The 17,348-nt window shown below is 34.1% G+C and overlaps 3 non-coding genes across 3 annotated transcripts; all 3 read left to right on the plus strand.

Moving 5' to 3' along the window:
• The first annotated feature begins 4,962 nt into the window (after positions 1 to 4,962).
• On the plus strand, positions 4,963 to 5,044 carry Trnas-aga. The gene has a single exon. It is a non-coding gene; the product is annotated as a tRNA-Ser (tRNA).
• A 472-nt stretch (positions 5,045 to 5,516) lies between these two features.
• On the plus strand, positions 5,517 to 5,598 carry Trnas-aga. Its single transcript has one exon. It is a non-coding gene; the product is annotated as a tRNA-Ser (tRNA).
• Positions 5,599 to 6,072: 474 nt separating this feature from the next.
• Trnas-aga lies at positions 6,073 to 6,154 on the plus strand. Its single transcript has one exon. It is a non-coding gene; the product is annotated as a tRNA-Ser (tRNA).
• The last annotated feature ends 11,194 nt before the right edge of the window (positions 6,155 to 17,348 follow it).

The following is a 17,348-nucleotide window of genomic DNA, read 5'->3' on the forward strand; positions in this document are numbered from 1 at the left end:
TTATTCAGGAAAGTATTTTTTCTCCGATTGAAAGCAAATATTAATTTTGCAGAAACATAATAACCGTCTTCATTAGGCGAAAGTTTAGCTGAAGTTATTCTTACACTTCTACATTCACATATCAATCAGCAAAGTATTAATTGTCCTGCCTAGGCAGCAAAGTAAGGCCTTTCCTGCTTAGGCAGCAAAATAATTATTATTGAAGGGAATAAAATATTTCTCAAGTTGTCAAACTACATTATGGACATAAACATTTACATTGCAACCAACCATTCCAACAATTCCGATTTGTATCAAATTTTGTATCAATTTATCACTACAGGAAAAGTAAAAAGATTGTGGAAATTATAATTATTTGCAAATACAATAATGTCCTACATATATCATTATGAACAATCGGATACAAAATTAGATGTTTAACTCGGCAGCAAAGTAGATTAACTGCCTTGGCTGAATTCCTAGCCTCGCTACGCTCGGCTATGAACTATCAGCCGCGGCAGTCGATCTACCACTTTGCTACATTGTAAAACAAATATCTATTCCTTTCGCTTTTCATAATTTTCTGCTCTAATAATTCTAAAAAATTTTTATAAATTATTAAATTAAAATCTGACCATCCAGAGCTGTCCCCAGAAGAACTATCCACATAAAACTGGCAACACCGGCGAGTACCACGAGATGAGCTTCCAGATTACTCTAGGGATAATATGAGTGACCTTTCATCTCAAGAAACTGACCGTTAGGAAAAACGGAGATGAATGGAAGCTGTTTAAACCGGATAGACACCCTATTTTATCATAGATAGATGCAGATTGTACAAGTTCTCGATCCTGTATTGAACTTGATATAGGTGAATGCTGCAACGGACTTCGTTTACCAGTTCTTGATAAGAAATGTTTTTTTTTGCTACTCTGATGGAGGAGCTGTGACAGATTTGAGAAAAAACAGTTGACCATCGGCCGGTATGTGCAAACCTGTTGGGTTTCCCGTGGGATGATCTTAACTGAAAATCACAAGATGTAGCATCTGTTGTATGGTTCATCTCAAGAATCATCTGATTTATTGATAAGATTTCGTTATTTTTATATGGTTCTTTAAAGATGAAACAATTATATGAATTTAGCTTCATTACATGCCAACCCAATAAAAAAAGAGGAATGCTCTGACGTGAAGTCACGCTCATTCATTAATGCACCAATTGCGCCCTTGGACGCCACATATCTGTATATAGACGTATACAGATGTATATAGATGTATATGGATGTATATTTGCTTTTCAATGCTGCAATCGGTTCATAAATGAACAAGTGCTCAAAAGCTCCTGACTTCACATCAGTGCTTACTCCAATATTTCCGTTATTCTGCTTGAATAGTTTATTACGCCACTATTAACACAAAATCTTGCAAGAAGCTTGGTTTTTCTTCTCTACCTATTTTTTTCGATATTCTGCTTGAATTTTCAGGTCTTGATGATGGTATCCACACAAAACTAGGCAAGGAACTTGAAATGGTTTTTTCGATACACGAAAAACCTTAACTAAATCTATTCATTCATGGAAATATTGGTGATTTCTTTATTCAATATTCTTATTGAATTTTCTCTGATTTGCTCTAAATTGTCCACGAAGTTTGAAATTTTAATTTCATATGATCACCAAGAATCTGAACTATGTAGGTTTTCTGGTCACGAATTATTGAGTAATTTTTTTCTCCATATCTCATAAAACTCCAACTTTAATTTTTTTCTCGATATACATACTACTTGAATTTTTTATGGTTCTGACTACCAATCATCATGGAGTTTAGTAGAAGGTTTGAAATTGTCAGTAAAAGGACATTTCGACCAGGATATTTGTTGGAAAATAATCAGCAGAACCATGTGCGGTTTAGAAATAATTAACTTCATGAAATGCCGTTATTCTTAAATACTTTTAATAGCTAAGTATTTACAATGAGTTTCATTAAATCTGTTCAATTAAATATGTAATAAATTTATCACACAGTACTCAAGTTAAAAAATATCAATGGAAGTTATTAACGGGGTAGTAGAGTACCTAGGCATCGAATATTTTTCACGACTAGTAACTCTTCGTTCAAAATCTGAAAAGTGTTTCTTCAAAATTATGAAAGACTATTATTCAGCATACTTTCATCGTCAAAGTCATTCACATGGAAAACAAGGCAGAATTACGTCAAAATTTTCATAATTTCAGCATTACAATGATGTACACGTACTTACCATCACTTACTGTCATCGTTATTTTTATGTATTTCATTGAAACAGGCGTCAATGTGGTGGAGTAACAATCTTATTCATTTTGTTAAACTTTACCTATTTACCTACTCTATTGAAATCAAAACTTTGTTGACAAAATTAACTCTGCAATACAAAGATTCCTAGCTATCTATAGTTATTTTATTGATGAATTCAATAGTTAATGAAAATTACAAAATTGAGAATTGAGTCGTTGTAGAGTTGTAACAATTTTAGAGTTGTTAAGTTGTAGAGTTTAGAGTTTGCTACTGTTGAAAAGCGTCCAGTTGCTGTGTGCATCCCATTTTGGGTGAGACTGCCAGGTTTCTCGCTTGATAGAGCCTTGCGGTTTTCACGTTCCTGTTCTACTTTTTCGTGAAACTCAAGTTGGTCTAATCAGATTTTGCATAACTGTTTCCGTTCAAGAGATACAGGGTGATTTTGGAAATTGATACTTTTCGGACCCCTCCTTTATCTCCGAAGTTATTAGAAATAATGCTGAGGTAAAAACTACATCGGAATCAGAATTTTGCGTAGAATCCAGTGGCGTACTCAATTTTTTTTTTGGGGTATGGTTTTGAAGATTCAACACAAACCTATATTTTTTTCAATGGAACACCCTATATATCATTACCTCGTTGAATTCGTTATTTTTTTCCCTTCAAAATGATGTATGATACTATATAGGTAGGATGGTCAGAAATGTTAAAAAAACACTAAAACATCAAATAATGATGATTTTTTTTGTTAATGGGCAATGGATTTCTGAAATAAAAAAAGAATCAATTGAATAATTTCCATTTGTGATTTTTATTTATAGTAGAGTAAGCAAACAAAGATAAGACACTCATCACTAACATGAAAAACAAAACGTAGGTACCTACCTAATAGCAACAAATAAATAATACAAAAATTCATAAACATTGTATAATATCTTACAGATTAAACTCTTCAAATTGCTGTCCTAATACATATAATATACTACAGTAAAAGACACAACAGTCTCGAAGAACTTCCTGCATCATCAGAGGGAGTTTTTCAAGATTCACAAAACCGCCTTTTTATAATATTAAATGCACTCAGGTGTATTGAAAAGTTTTGTCAATTATGTATTAGGGGAAAATGGACAGCAATTTGAACAGTTTAATCTGTAAGATATTATGCAATGTTTATAAATTTTTGTATTATTTATTTGTTGCTATTAGGTAAGTACCTACGTTTTGTTTTTCATGTTAGTGATGAGTGTATTGTCTTTGTTTTCTCATTCGACTATGAATAAAAATCACAAATGAAAATTATCCTATTGATTCTTCTTTTATATGGGAAATCCATTACCTATTACAAGAGAATCATCCTTATTTGATGTTTTAGTGTTTTTATAACATTTCTGAACATGCTACCTATATAGTATCAAAATCATTTTGAAGAAAAAAAAATAACGAATTCAACGAAGTAATGATATATAGGGTGTTCCATTAAAAAAAATATAGGTTTGTGTTGAATCTTCAAAACCATACCCCGAAAAAAAAAATTGAGTACGCCACTGGATTCTACGCAAAATTCTGATTCAGACGTAGTTTTTACCTCAGCATTATTTCTAATAACTTCGGAGATAAAGGAGGTGTCCGAAAAGTATCAATTTCCAAAATCGCCCTGTATCTCTTGAATGGAAACAGTTATGCAAAATCTGATTAGACCAACTTGAGTTTCACGAAAAAGTAGGAAAGGAACGTGAAAACCGCAAGGCTCTATCTTAAATAACAAGCGAGAAACCTGGCAGTCTCACCCAAAATGGGATGCACTGTACATCCCAAATATTGATGCTGTAATATCGATCGAAAGAAAAATCCTTATCCCCAAATAATTCAACACCTAAATCAACATCTGAAATTTCTCAGCCTACACATGTCATAATACGTCCCCATATCACATTTTTCGATTTTCCATTGTGATGTATCAGACTGCACCATCTTTCTACTGTACAATGGGGAATCTCAGAGGAGTGCTCGTACGCACGTACTTGCTTTGTGGTGCCCCAACCCACCCAGGAAGTTCTCCTTTTATTTCATTCACTCCTTGGGCTCAGGCCATAATACAAAAGTGCCAAACGCAATTGTAGCGTCGAATATTGAAAGAAACTTCCTTCTCGACCTTTTCAACTCGTTTTTTTATAGTTTTTGCCCGATATAAGTCGAGATTCTTTAGGAATTGAAAATATGGATTGATCCTTGGCTTGGCTTTGACGCGTCTGAAGATGTTGACTTGGGATGAGTGGACTTGAGGTCTAATAGGATATCGATAATTTCAATCGTCCTCATTAAAATTAAATACCTTCTTGATAATTTCTGAAATAATTAAATAATATACTTACCTATACCTATTTATATTCATCAAGGCAATATCAGCATGTATAGGTAGTAGGTACCTTAGCTTACTAATCTTACTCATTTAAATATTCATATTTTATGTTAGATATTATCAATAAAAAAACTTTGTATTTTATTTGAGTTATTATTTCAAATAATTAATTTCATCAACACAGAAACGAAATCTTGTATACTGTTTTCAATTTCATACAATCATTCAAAACATAGTAGAAATGTCTAGAAAGCCAGCTGATCTAAGTAGCTGACAAGTTCAAATTGCTGGTAGAGCAAGACCTGGAACTTTGCGCACACATAACTGCATTATTTCAAATGCACCAACAAGCAGTCGTGGCCGAGCGGTTAAGGCGTCTGACTAGAAATCAGATTCCCTCTGGGAGCGTAGGTTCGAATCCTACCGACTGCGATGGGTAACATTTTTGTTCTTCAATAGTTGGAAGGGGGATTCCCCAAGGCTCTATTCTAAGGTTGAATTTGAAGATTTCAATTGTAATTAGGCAGATGAAGAAGTGAAATAAAAAGCTCTTGTTTTTAGTCATTCGTCGGATTTGTCTTTCTATGATTATTGAAATAATAATTTCTTTAAAATACTAAATATTATCAAATTTGAAGACTCACTTGTCGTTTACTTGAGTTTCATTTGAATTAACATATGCTTCTGAAGTAAGTATAACCTAATAGAAGCTTGTACAATATTGCAATTCCTAAATCGGAAAAATGAAGTTATTTTCATAATTTTCAGCTATTTTGACCAATTAGTAATTAACTTAGAAAAAACGTTCCTACATAGATGTTTTCGGGTACCTTCCTATTTTAATATTTCCAAAAATAGTTCGAATATGTCATCTTCAGTAGTCCTTTCTCCTATTACACAAGCAGCAGTCGTGGCCGAGCGGTTAAGGCGTCTGACTAGAAATCAGATTCCCTCTGGGAGCGTAGGTTCGAATCCTACCGACTGCGATGCATAAAATTTTTGTTCTTCAATAGTTGGAAGGGGGATTCCCCAAGGCTCTGTTCTAAGGTTGAATTTGAAGATTTCAATTGTAATTAGGCAGATGAAGAAGTGAAATAAAAAGCTTTTGTTTTTAGTCATTCGTTGGATTTGTCTTTTTATGATTATTGAAATAATAATTTCTTTAAAATACTTAATATTACCAAATTTAATGACTCACTTGAGGTTTACTTGAGTTACAATTGAATTTTCATATGCTACAAAAGTAAATATAAACTAATAGAAGCTTGTACAATATTGCAATTCCTAAGTCGAAATAACGAAGTTATTTGCATCCTTTTCAGCTATTTTAACCAATTAGTGATTCACTTAGAAAAATGGTTTCTGGATGAGATGTTTTCGGGTACTTTTCGACTTCATTATTTCCAAAAGTAGACCACATTTGTGATTTTCATTAGTTCCTTTCTCCTTGTACAGAAGCAGCAGTCGTGGCCGAGCGGTTAAGGCGTCTGACTAGAAATCAGATTCCCTCTGGGAGCGTAGGTTCGAATCCTACCGACTGCGATAAATTTTTTATACATGGGATACAACTTTGCTTCCGCCGTTAACTCCGAAATTCGGGAATTTATTGCAAAAAACACACATTTACACATTTATGATTCAAAATATTGTCCATCGCTGGCGACTACTTTTCCCATCTTTCGGGCTGCGTACGAATCCCGCGTTCAAAAAAATTGGTCTTCTCTTGAAGCGATCCACGAATTGATCCAATTTTTACACCTGTGGGAAAACTGTGTGCAAAATGATGCCACGCGAGCTCACAATCGATCAAAAACAACAACGTGTTAATGATTCTAAGCAGTGTTTGAAGCTGTTTAAGTGCAATAAACCTGAATTTTTGCGCCGATATGTGACAATGGATGCAACATGGCTCCATAATTTCACTCCGGAGTCCAATCGACAGTCAACTGAGTTGACTACACACGATAAACCGAATCCAAAGCGAGGAAAAACACAACAGTCAACTGACAAGGTTATGGCATCAGTATTCTGGGATGCGCAAGGTATAATATTCATTGATTACCTCCAAAAGGGCCAGACCGTCAACAGCGATTATTATATAGGGTTATTGGACGAAATCGTTAAAAAACGGCCTCATTTGAAGAAAAAAAGGTGTTGTTTCATTAGGACGCCGTGTTACAAATCAATGAAAACAATGGCAAAATTGCATGAATTTGGATTCGAATTGCTTCTGCATCCACCGTATTCGCCAGATCTGGACCCCAGCTACATTTTCCTTTTCTCAGACCTCAAAAGAATCCTCGCTGGAAAGAAATTAAGCGCCAATGAAGAAGTTCTCGCCGAAACTGAGGCCTATTTTGAAGCGAAAGACAAATCGTACTACAAAAATGGTATCGAAAAGATCGCTATAATCGCTTTATCGCCTTCGAAGGCAACCATGTTTTATAATAAAATCGAATTTTGCCAATGGTACTATGGTAGACCGGGAACTTTTCAATTGGCCTGTTAATAATAGACATTCTGGTTAGGTTGTTTCATTTCGACTCAAGAATCATAATATAACAGATTTTCATTCATTTCAGACATTCTTAACCTCACTTTTTATATCTCATTCGCCACATCACATCTAAAAATCAAAACGTTAATTCGCGGAACACAAAAAAGAACGATCTCGTCTCAAACCCCATGTTAAGAAAACTGACATGAAACCACTTCCAAATCTGAGCGGACAAACAATCCTAATCCTACCGAGCATTTTTCTACGGGAACCCCTCAGAAATTACATCATTAGGGCAGCTGTTGAACGCCATTCTTAATCGTGGATTGACAGGCGTTAATGTGTCAGATTAACCAGTAATATTTCACTGCAATAGGACGGACAAAGCCCAGAAACTGTATCAGTTAATGTGATCACTCTGTTCATCAGCTAGAAGCTCTGGATGGGACTGGGAGCTTTGATAATTGGCCTAGTTTGGTGAAATTGAAACAGGCAGCGCCAATGTAGTTTGATCAGGTATCGATTGAAATAGTTCAGAAACAAGTTTTAGGTGGCTGAAGGTTGAATTTTGTACCAATAACTGTGATAATTTTGAAATTTTGAGAGGATAAATTAACTAGAAGAAAATGACGAAATTAAGATTCAATCAATATCTCTGTACGATAACAACCTGAAGAAATCTATTCCACTCAACATTTTCAAACGAATATTCCCATATAATTGCCAAACTCGATTTTCTTTCCTCTATCTTCTGTACATGGTGTCCCAATTTCGATACTCACTGAAAGCATCTTGAGAACGATATGACTTTAAAAAAAATCTTCAAGGACTCCAGACCAGTTTTTCGAATTCGATGTTCAAAGTTTCAGTTAGCATCTTCCCTCAAGGATCGTTGGCAGCTTTGAGAAATTTTTTAGTAAATTTCAGTTGACGACTCATAATTTCTGAAATGAAAATCTAATCATGAGCATTTTCGTAATCAACGTGTTATCGGATCCACGATGATTATATTTATTATAAAATAAACCTGAGGAGTTTCGTTGAAATAATTTGACACAAAAAGAATTCTACCAAACCTGAAATACGTTTCTATAAGATGGATGAATCAAAAAAGAAACTACTGTTTCAAAATTAATCAATACGTGCTGGTGAGATTATTACTTGTTGAATGCAAATATTCATGTCAACACTTACCGAGAATCCCAACATAATTCCCGACGATAAATTGAATTCTAAATCTCAAGTAAACTAGTAATGACTAAAACAAGGTACGTATCTTTCCTGAAGTCTCGATAATTACTGAAAATCTTTCAGAAAATTCTCTCTGTTTATTTCTCCAGATAAGCGCATCCGTTAGCGCTTCATCGGCGACCAATTACCACGACGAATCGACAAATTATCGCGTCTTTGAAAATTCCAGTAGCGTAATATGAATTGAAGCGTGCAAAATCGATGCATAGTCGACAACTATTTGTGTGCAAAATTTTATGTCTATCGAACAAATACATATACGGATTTATTATATCAATATGAATTAGCAAAAAATTTTTTTCATTCGAATCTCACGAATATGAAATATTCGTATTTTCCATTGAAAAATTTCAGGAATTATTGAATCATATCCATCATATCCACAGCGTCAGTAATCCGATCAATCCTACAATACACTGAATACGCATAGCCGAAATAGGAATACATTCCTACTAGGTGACAGATAATCAGAATACTATCTCAAAACTCATCAATTCCCATTCAAAAAAGCATTAAATGGATCGATAGTAAACAAAACTTCATGAAAATTTGAAGTCGAAATTGTGAAGAAAATCAGTAAAAATGTAATCTTTACAAGAAACGTTATATCATTAAACATCTAGACTAGAGGAATCAGCAGCACAATCATTCCACATATTCTTGGAAATTTTGTGGTTTTCTTTCGAAATTTTTCGCCCCAAATCAATGTTTCAGAAATAACTGTAGTAGATTTTTGAACGTAGAATTGAAATAAATTAGTTTTTTCCTCGACAGCTATTTGTGTGCAACATTTCATGGCTATCGGATAAGGCGTTAGAGCAGTTAGAAATAACAAATACACATTCAGATTGATTTTATTATTATTGATGAGCTGTATTATCCCAAATTTCCTTCATTCGAATCTCACGAATATGGAATTCGAAAACAAAAAGTGCGAATTTTCACGCCTCCCATTGAAAAAGGATATTTCAGGAAACATGTATTAAATCCGTAATCCAATCAATTCTACACTATACTGAATACGCATAGCCGAAAGAGGAATACATATTCCTACTAGGTGACAGATAATCGGAATACTATCTCAAAGCTCATCAATTCCCATTCAAAAAGGCATTAAGTGGATCGATAGTAAACACAAGTTATATGCGGGGATGTAGCAGGCCACCCCTATTCGTATTACGGCATATTCGTAACTTTATATTTTCATTGAAATCTCGGCTTTTTTCCTATTGCACCCTGATTTGATGGCCCTGCATCGCCAGGCAGCTGCGCGCCATTCTACAGTAATTGCTTTTAAAATCGACGTTTAGTCGGGTTTTTATAACAATGTATACGACAATGGCACGTAAAAATTTAACAATAATCTCCTCTTTAATGCCACAATGTCACTGAAAACCAAAAGTGTGCGGGGAGCCGATAGAAATAGGAAGTGAGCGCGTATACGGGGTGTTTTTGGGCGGTGACACCGGATATCGGAAGTGATGCCCATTCAGGTTTTCCTGAATTTGGGGAATTCGGATGCAACTTGAGATGGTTTATTCAAATTTTTTTTCATTTCGTCTTTCAGAAGGAGAATATTTTGCTTCAGAGAATCTCTCTTTGGATTCGACGAATCATTATACAAGGTGAGCCATATTGTCGATGGTAGACTTTTAAGAAAAACATGAGGTACGATTTTTTTTAATATTCTTGGGTAAACACCTCTGATTTATGTATCAAGAATATTTTCAGCTTTGTGGTGTTGCCGTTTTCATCAAAAGGTACTAACAACTTCGATATTATCTTGTATATAGGGATTCACGGCTTGGCTTGATTTTCAAGCTACTTGGCTTGACTTGCAACCAAGTCAAGCTTAAGTGAAGTAGAAGTTTTTCAATCTAGTATTTATTTATCAAGAACTTGAATCATATCAAGCTACTTGATTTTTAGCAGTTTTATTGTCTAGTGTCTCATCAATAAAAAAATGATGAAATGAGAAGGAACCTTGCGAAAAACACTTTTTTCGGCAACCCTCCGGAAAGTACTCACTTCCCGGACGCTTTTTCTCTGAGAAAGTAGCATTTCCCGGCCTAGTCCGGAAAGTACGTAGTTCCCGGACTAGGCCGGAAAAGAATCATAGAATCCATAACAACCGAGATAACGGCTGACAGTTCATATGAAATTAGTTGTCAAAAATTTGCATGTTTTTCGATCGCAATCGCAATAAAATATGGAAAGCACCAGCGATAGTGTTATTTTACATGGTTGCCGAAAAAATATTGTACGCAACACGCCCGAAAATGGTTTTTTTGGACTCGCAGACTTCCAGGACTCGCTTACGCTCGTCCTGGAATTTTGTCTATTCCTCCAAAAAAACCATATTTTCCGGACTTGTTACGTAAATTACTATTATTTATCAAGATTATTGTATAAAAGAACCGGAAATATCAACTTTTGTGAAATAGAAATATAAATTAAATCACTATAAATCATAATAAAATAAAAAATAAAGTTTCTCAATACTGAGAAACCTCCAGGCTTTGTTTGATTTCATAATTTTCCATCAAGGATCTAAGACACATGAGGCATCTTATAGATTTGTCGCCTAACCTATTCCGGGTTTTCGAACCTGTAAGAGCAGCTCCGAAAAAATTGTCAATTTCCAGTCAAGCTCAAGTCAAGTTAAGTATTTATTTATCAAGTACTTGAATCATATCAAACTACTTGATTTTTAACAGTTTCATTTTGTAGTGTCACATCAATACAAAAATGATGAAATGAGAATGAACCTTGCAAAAAACACTTTTATTCATCAAACTTATTGTATGAACGAACCGAAAATATCAACTCTTTTGAAATAGAAACATAAATTAAATCACTATAAATCATAACAGAATAAAAAATTATAAAAAAATAAAGTTTCTTAGTATTGAGAAATCCCCAGGCTTTGTTTGATTCCATAATTTTCCATCTAGGATCTAAGGCACATGAGGTATCTTGTAGATTTGTCGCCTAACCTATTGCGGGTTTTTGTAACTGTTAGAGCAGCTCTAGAAAATTGTCTTTCAACAGGAGCTGAAGATGCTGGCGTTGATAAAAAATCCTCAACCATTTTGGCCAAGTTTGGAAAGATATTTCTGAAACTACCTAAATCTGCCAAAAGATTTCATAAAAATGTGAGAAAACTACTAATAAAGTCACACTGGCGAATGCTTCAGTCTGTCGGCGCTCGAGGAATCCCCTTATTTAGTGCGCACAAGATTGCAGAAATATATGCCGTGCGACGCGTGCATATCAAGCTCAAGTAATATCAAGTCAAGCGATAAATATCTTAAATCAAGTCAAGGTCAAGTATGTAATTTTTCACGAGCTTGATTGTCAACTGAAGTATGTAATTGGTTAAAATGTCAAGCTACTTGGGTTGTTCAATAGACTACATTAGCTCTATATTTTTCCTTACATAAAGTTTTTTTTATTTTCTAGATAATATCATTTTAAATTGAAACTGAACAAAAACACACTAATTGTGTAGAAGATTTGAAATCGATTACAGAAGCCACCAAAATCATAACAAAACGTTACATTGAAAAATTTCGTATAGCAGTCAATTTGAGTAATTAGTATCAGGAGGGCTTCTTTTGAGCTCTTTCCCCATAACCCAGCTTTAGGACAAAACCATCTTGGTCCACTACACAAACATAAGATGTGATGGATGAGTTCTCTTATGCTCTGTTGTTCCATTGATGCTGTACCACGTCAAGATTTCATCGCTATTTCAGAATGAAACGGAGACAAACTCTTCCATCTTCGATAGAATCTTCATTTTTGAGATTTTTCTCAAGATTTCATCAGATAGTTTTTATTGGTTCGTTTGAGTATCATCACCGGATTTTTGATCGTTTTTCGTCAAGAGATAGATAAAAATGTATCATTTTCGTTCGGTGCAATGTAATCATACCGTGATACGATTGAAGATCTGACAAGAATGGGGTTGTGGAGGTAGCAAAGGGATGCTCATTGTGACTTCGAACCAGGGGTTGTTTGTATAAAGGATCGTGCAGAGAGGAAAAGAATCAGGTCATCCGAAAATTGCGTACGATGTGGGAAAACCGTTATGGTGTGAAATATTTCTAAATTGGATGGGCTGAAAGTGAAATTCTACCTAGGTTCTAGAACAACGTGTAGAGTATGTCTTCGTTGATACCTATACTTCAGAAACACACTGCTTTTTCAGCGGTTTCCGTTGGAGCATTAGAACTACAACGCAATTTCATCTTTTCTCATACAAAAGATTACTCCTATATGAAATATTCTCATTTCACGTTTTCGGGATTTTGGAATACAAAATTTGAATGAAGCAAATCCATACAATCTCCAACCTCAAACGATTGAAGAAGATTTGCAGGAAACTGATTCATTTATATGAAATCCAAGTAACAAAAAAACATTCCAGAAAAATAAAAGATTCAACATTGGAAATCAGGAGCTCATGAAGTTTGTTCAAACTTCAAACTAAAAATTGAGACCATCTCCAAAATAAAATAATGCCAATGAAAAGTTCAACGACCAAAACATTTTAAAACGAATTTATGTAATACATTTTACCCGCCGTGAATTCTTTCCTCTTCCATAGACTCAAAACGATTATGTCTTAGTGATAATTTGGTTTAGGAAAGATAATTAAGTCTTCTGAAAGCAGTAGGAATGCTTTTCGACAAATCTGCGGGAAAAAATTGTGGCATATTATAGGTCAAATAAACCATTAAAATTACAAGAAAAAACGTTTAAGAATTTAGAAACAAAGAAATAGCGAAATATTTGAAACAATACTTTTTTAGAAACGCCCTGTAACTAGGGATTCACGGCTTGGCTTCATTTTCAAGCTACTTGGCTTGAGCTTGACTTGATTTCAAGTCAGGCTCAAGACAAGTAGTAGTTTTTCAATCTTAAGTCAAGTCAAGTATTCATTTATCAAGTACTTGAATCATATCAAGCTACTTGTTTTAAGCATTTTATTTTGTAGAATCACATCAATAAAAAAATTATGAAATGAAAAGTATCGTTGCAAAAACACTTTTATTTATTAAACTTATTGCATAAAACATCGGAAAATATCTTTTTTTTTTTGGAATAGAAACATAATTAAATAATTATGAATCATAACAAAATAAAAAATTATGAAAAAATGAAGTTTCTCAATATCGAGAAAACTCCAGCATTTGTTTGATTTAATCATTTTCCATCCAGGATCTAAGATACATGAGGCATCTTATAGATTTGTCGCCTAACCTATTGCGGGTTTTGTAACTGGAAGAGCAGCTCTGGAAAATTGTCTTTCAACAGGAGCTGAAAATGCAGGCATTGATAAGAAATCCTTGGCCATTTTGGCCAAGTTTAGAAAGATATTTCTGAAACTACCAAAATCTCCAATAAATTTCATAGAAATATGAAAAAACTTGAAATAAAGTCACTCTGGCGAATGCTTCAGTCTCTCGGCGCTCGAGGAATCTCCTTATTTAGTCTATGCGCGCACGAGATTGCAGAAATATATGCCGTGCGATGCGTGCATATCAAGCTCAAGTAATATCAAGTAGCTTGATATCGAGTCAAGCAATGAATATCTAAAATCCAGTCAATCCAAGCTCAAGTATGTAATTTTTCACGAGCTTGATTTTCAAGTCAAGTAGTAGGTTAAAATGCATCCCTACCTGAAATTCGAGAACGAATCAAAAAAGTTATGATCTGCTTTCTGATTTCTTATTATTTCGAAGAAAGAGATCGAGGCTTCTTGAAAATTTTTTCTCCAAGTCTTATAGTTCTCATGATGCTTCCAGTGAGTATCTAATTTGGACATTATGAACATCCTAAGTCTTTACTGTGTCAAATTTATATAATATAAGAATTGCTGCTTATCGTTACCTCCAAAAAGGCCCAAATACTCTTTTTTATATCCAACCTATACTAGTTTAAAAGAAACCTCAAAATCAATAGAAGCACATCTTTGGAATGAGAACAATAATAAACATACCTAATTCAAATGCTCATCTCATAAAGAATGCAAAAGTGCGCACATCTACCCGAATAAATATGCAAGGAGCATATAGATTCTCAAGATTAAACACACAACCTCCTTCCGCAACTCACTATTCCAATTTTTTAAAGTAGATAGATCACAAAAAAACCACCGCTTCTGAGGAAGACGTTCCCTTTTTTTTCACCAATCAATAGTACCATTGAAATTCATGCTGTCAAATTGTCGACCGGTCTTGGATTCATTGTTCGAAAAACCAGAATCCATTGATCACTTCATTTATATATCAGGCAACCTCAGGAATACGCAGGCATTCAATTGCAAATTAGATGACACAGTGGTAACATCGTCTTTGCAAGGAAGCACGTGTCCACACTGAGGACAGATGGGAACACGTGAAAAGGAAATCAATCGACAGGACTTCAAGGCAAAATTATACGTTCTTTCCTAACTTGAGCACAACGTTTTGTAGAGGTGAATTTTTTGAATGCCTGAGGTTGTGTGCGACATCCAAATGGAGAAGACAATATACGCAATTCTGTGATGTGGGATTAGACTTGTGTTTTTCAAAGGTTTGTGGAGACAGATAGATGTTCTATGGGGATTTATTTTGGGGACATTGAATTTATTGTTGAATATACTGACTGGAATGGTATTAGTCTTTTTATACTGTTCTATGACTGATGGAAAAATAGCGGATAAACTCTTTTATCTATGTTTTATTTCTCAACGACCAAAAATCACAACATGGTTGAAGAAAAGGCGTCTAAGATAAATTATTGATGATTTCATGAATACAGTTGTGGATACGTCAACTTTACTCTGGACGACACTTAATTCATCTTGTACTCTAAATTTTTCGCATACCTATCATGTGGCTTGATTTACTGAATAAGGAGACAGTCACAAGCTCTAGATTTAAGAGAATATTAAAAAAATTGCGGAGAATCAGATACTCAGATTTAGCAAAATGTAATACTACATTTCTAATGGTCACTAGTTTTGTGGCTATCAAAGCGAAAAAACAACAACAATATAATTGTCGGTATCATTATTAGAACTATATTTCGGTAGGCCCAGATAAACATTGCTGTGTATTGAATTCACAAAGTAACAAACAAAATATTCCTGTGAACAAATTCTTCATCATTGAGCCTAAAAACAACTGATAACAGATATTCTATTGGCGTTGGTGACAGCATTGAGTAAGTGAGAAATCTTAGATAGTTTTGTTGGCGAACTTTTTTCAATTATGGACAAATTCACAAAATCAGGAAGTGTATCGAATTTGAGCAGTACAGGGTTACCCAAATTCGGTGCTCTCTGAAAGTATCAGAAAACAGATTATAGGTATATATCTTGATTCGTTCTCGAGTGACAGAGCGTTTCTGAAAAATTACTGTTTCAAATAATTCGCTATATCTTGGTTTCTGTTCTAGATATTCAAAAAATTCTAAAATGTTTTTTTTTTCATTGATTTTATGGTTTATTTTATACTCATAACAGATCATAGAAATAAATTACAGTTTCAGAAATATAGGACAAAAAATGAAATTTTTTGAAAGGGACACCCCATAGTTTTCAGTTTGTTAGCTGCAGATTTGTCGAAAAGCATCCCGTCACCGGTTTTTCAAAAATGGTAATCCGTTTCAAAGATATTGAGTAGTTTGACTTCATTCATTTACATTTATTTGTAGATTGAATTCATTTTGTGTCTATTGTATAACTGTAATGAAATAATGTATAGGGTATCCGCTTTGAAAAACACCAACTCTCCTCTATATTTCCAAAACTTTATTGAATTCCTATGATCTGTTATGTATGAGTAGATATTCACGGCTTGGCTTGATTTTCAAGCAATGTCAAGTCAAGTATTTATTTATCAAGTATTTGAATCATATCAAGCTATTTGATTTTTGGCAGTTTTATTGTGTAGTGTCACATCAATAAAAAAATGATGAAATGAGAGGGAAACTTGCAAAAAACACTTTCATTTATTGAACTAATTGTATAAAAGAACCGAAAATATCAACTTCTTTTAAAAACAATCATAGATTGAATCACTATAAATCAAAACAAAATAAAAATAATAAAAAATAAAGTTTCTCAATGTTGAGAAACCTCCATGATTTGTCTTTCAACAGAAGCTGAATATGATGGCGTTCATAAAAAATTCTTGGCCATTTTGGCCAAGTTTGGAAAGATATTTCTGAAACTACCAAAATGTACCAAAAGATTTCATAGAAAAGCGAGAAAACTACTAATAAAGTCACACTGGCGAATGCTTCAGCCTCTCGGCGCTCGAAGAATCCCCTTATTTAGTCTAAGCGCACACGAAATTGCAGAAATATATGCTGTGCAACGCGTGCTTATCAAGCTCAAGTTATATCAAACAGCTTGATATATAGGTAAAGTCAAGCAATAAATATCTAAAATCGAGTCAATTCAAACACAAGTATGTAATTTTTCACGCGCTTCATTTTCAAGTCAAGTAGTTGGTTAAAATGTCAAGCTACTTGACTTGATGAATCTCTAAATGTTCTTTACTTCCCTGTTAAATTTTCGTCAAAAATCGTTTCTTGTTCTACCATCATCGCACAAAAAGTATATTTTAGGTATGGGCTTACAGCGTTTCTGAAATAAAACATGTAGCGTTCTAGTCAATAAATTCTTCAATGTGTCCTCCTAATATTTCGTCACGAATGAAAGAAAAATGTTAGTCCCGAAAAGTTCTCATAGTTCATTTTTTTAAATTGATAAAAAACCAGAAAGCCAAAATGTATGGTGTTATTTTTTGATGCGTCTAGGCGTGTGGAAGCTATACGTAACCTCTTTATCAAGAGCCGAAAAGTAATGAATTGTGTAATTACCCGAATGAAAAACCTGTTCGATACTAATTATACGATACATGGTCTTGTTTCAAAATTGATACCAAACTAAAAGAACAAAAAATTCTAACCACCGTTCCCCGGTTATAG

This window comes from Harmonia axyridis, chromosome 4, assembly GCF_914767665.1.
Source record: "Harmonia axyridis chromosome 4, icHarAxyr1.1, whole genome shotgun sequence".
NCBI classification, from domain to species: domain Eukaryota; kingdom Metazoa; phylum Arthropoda; class Insecta; order Coleoptera; family Coccinellidae; genus Harmonia; species Harmonia axyridis.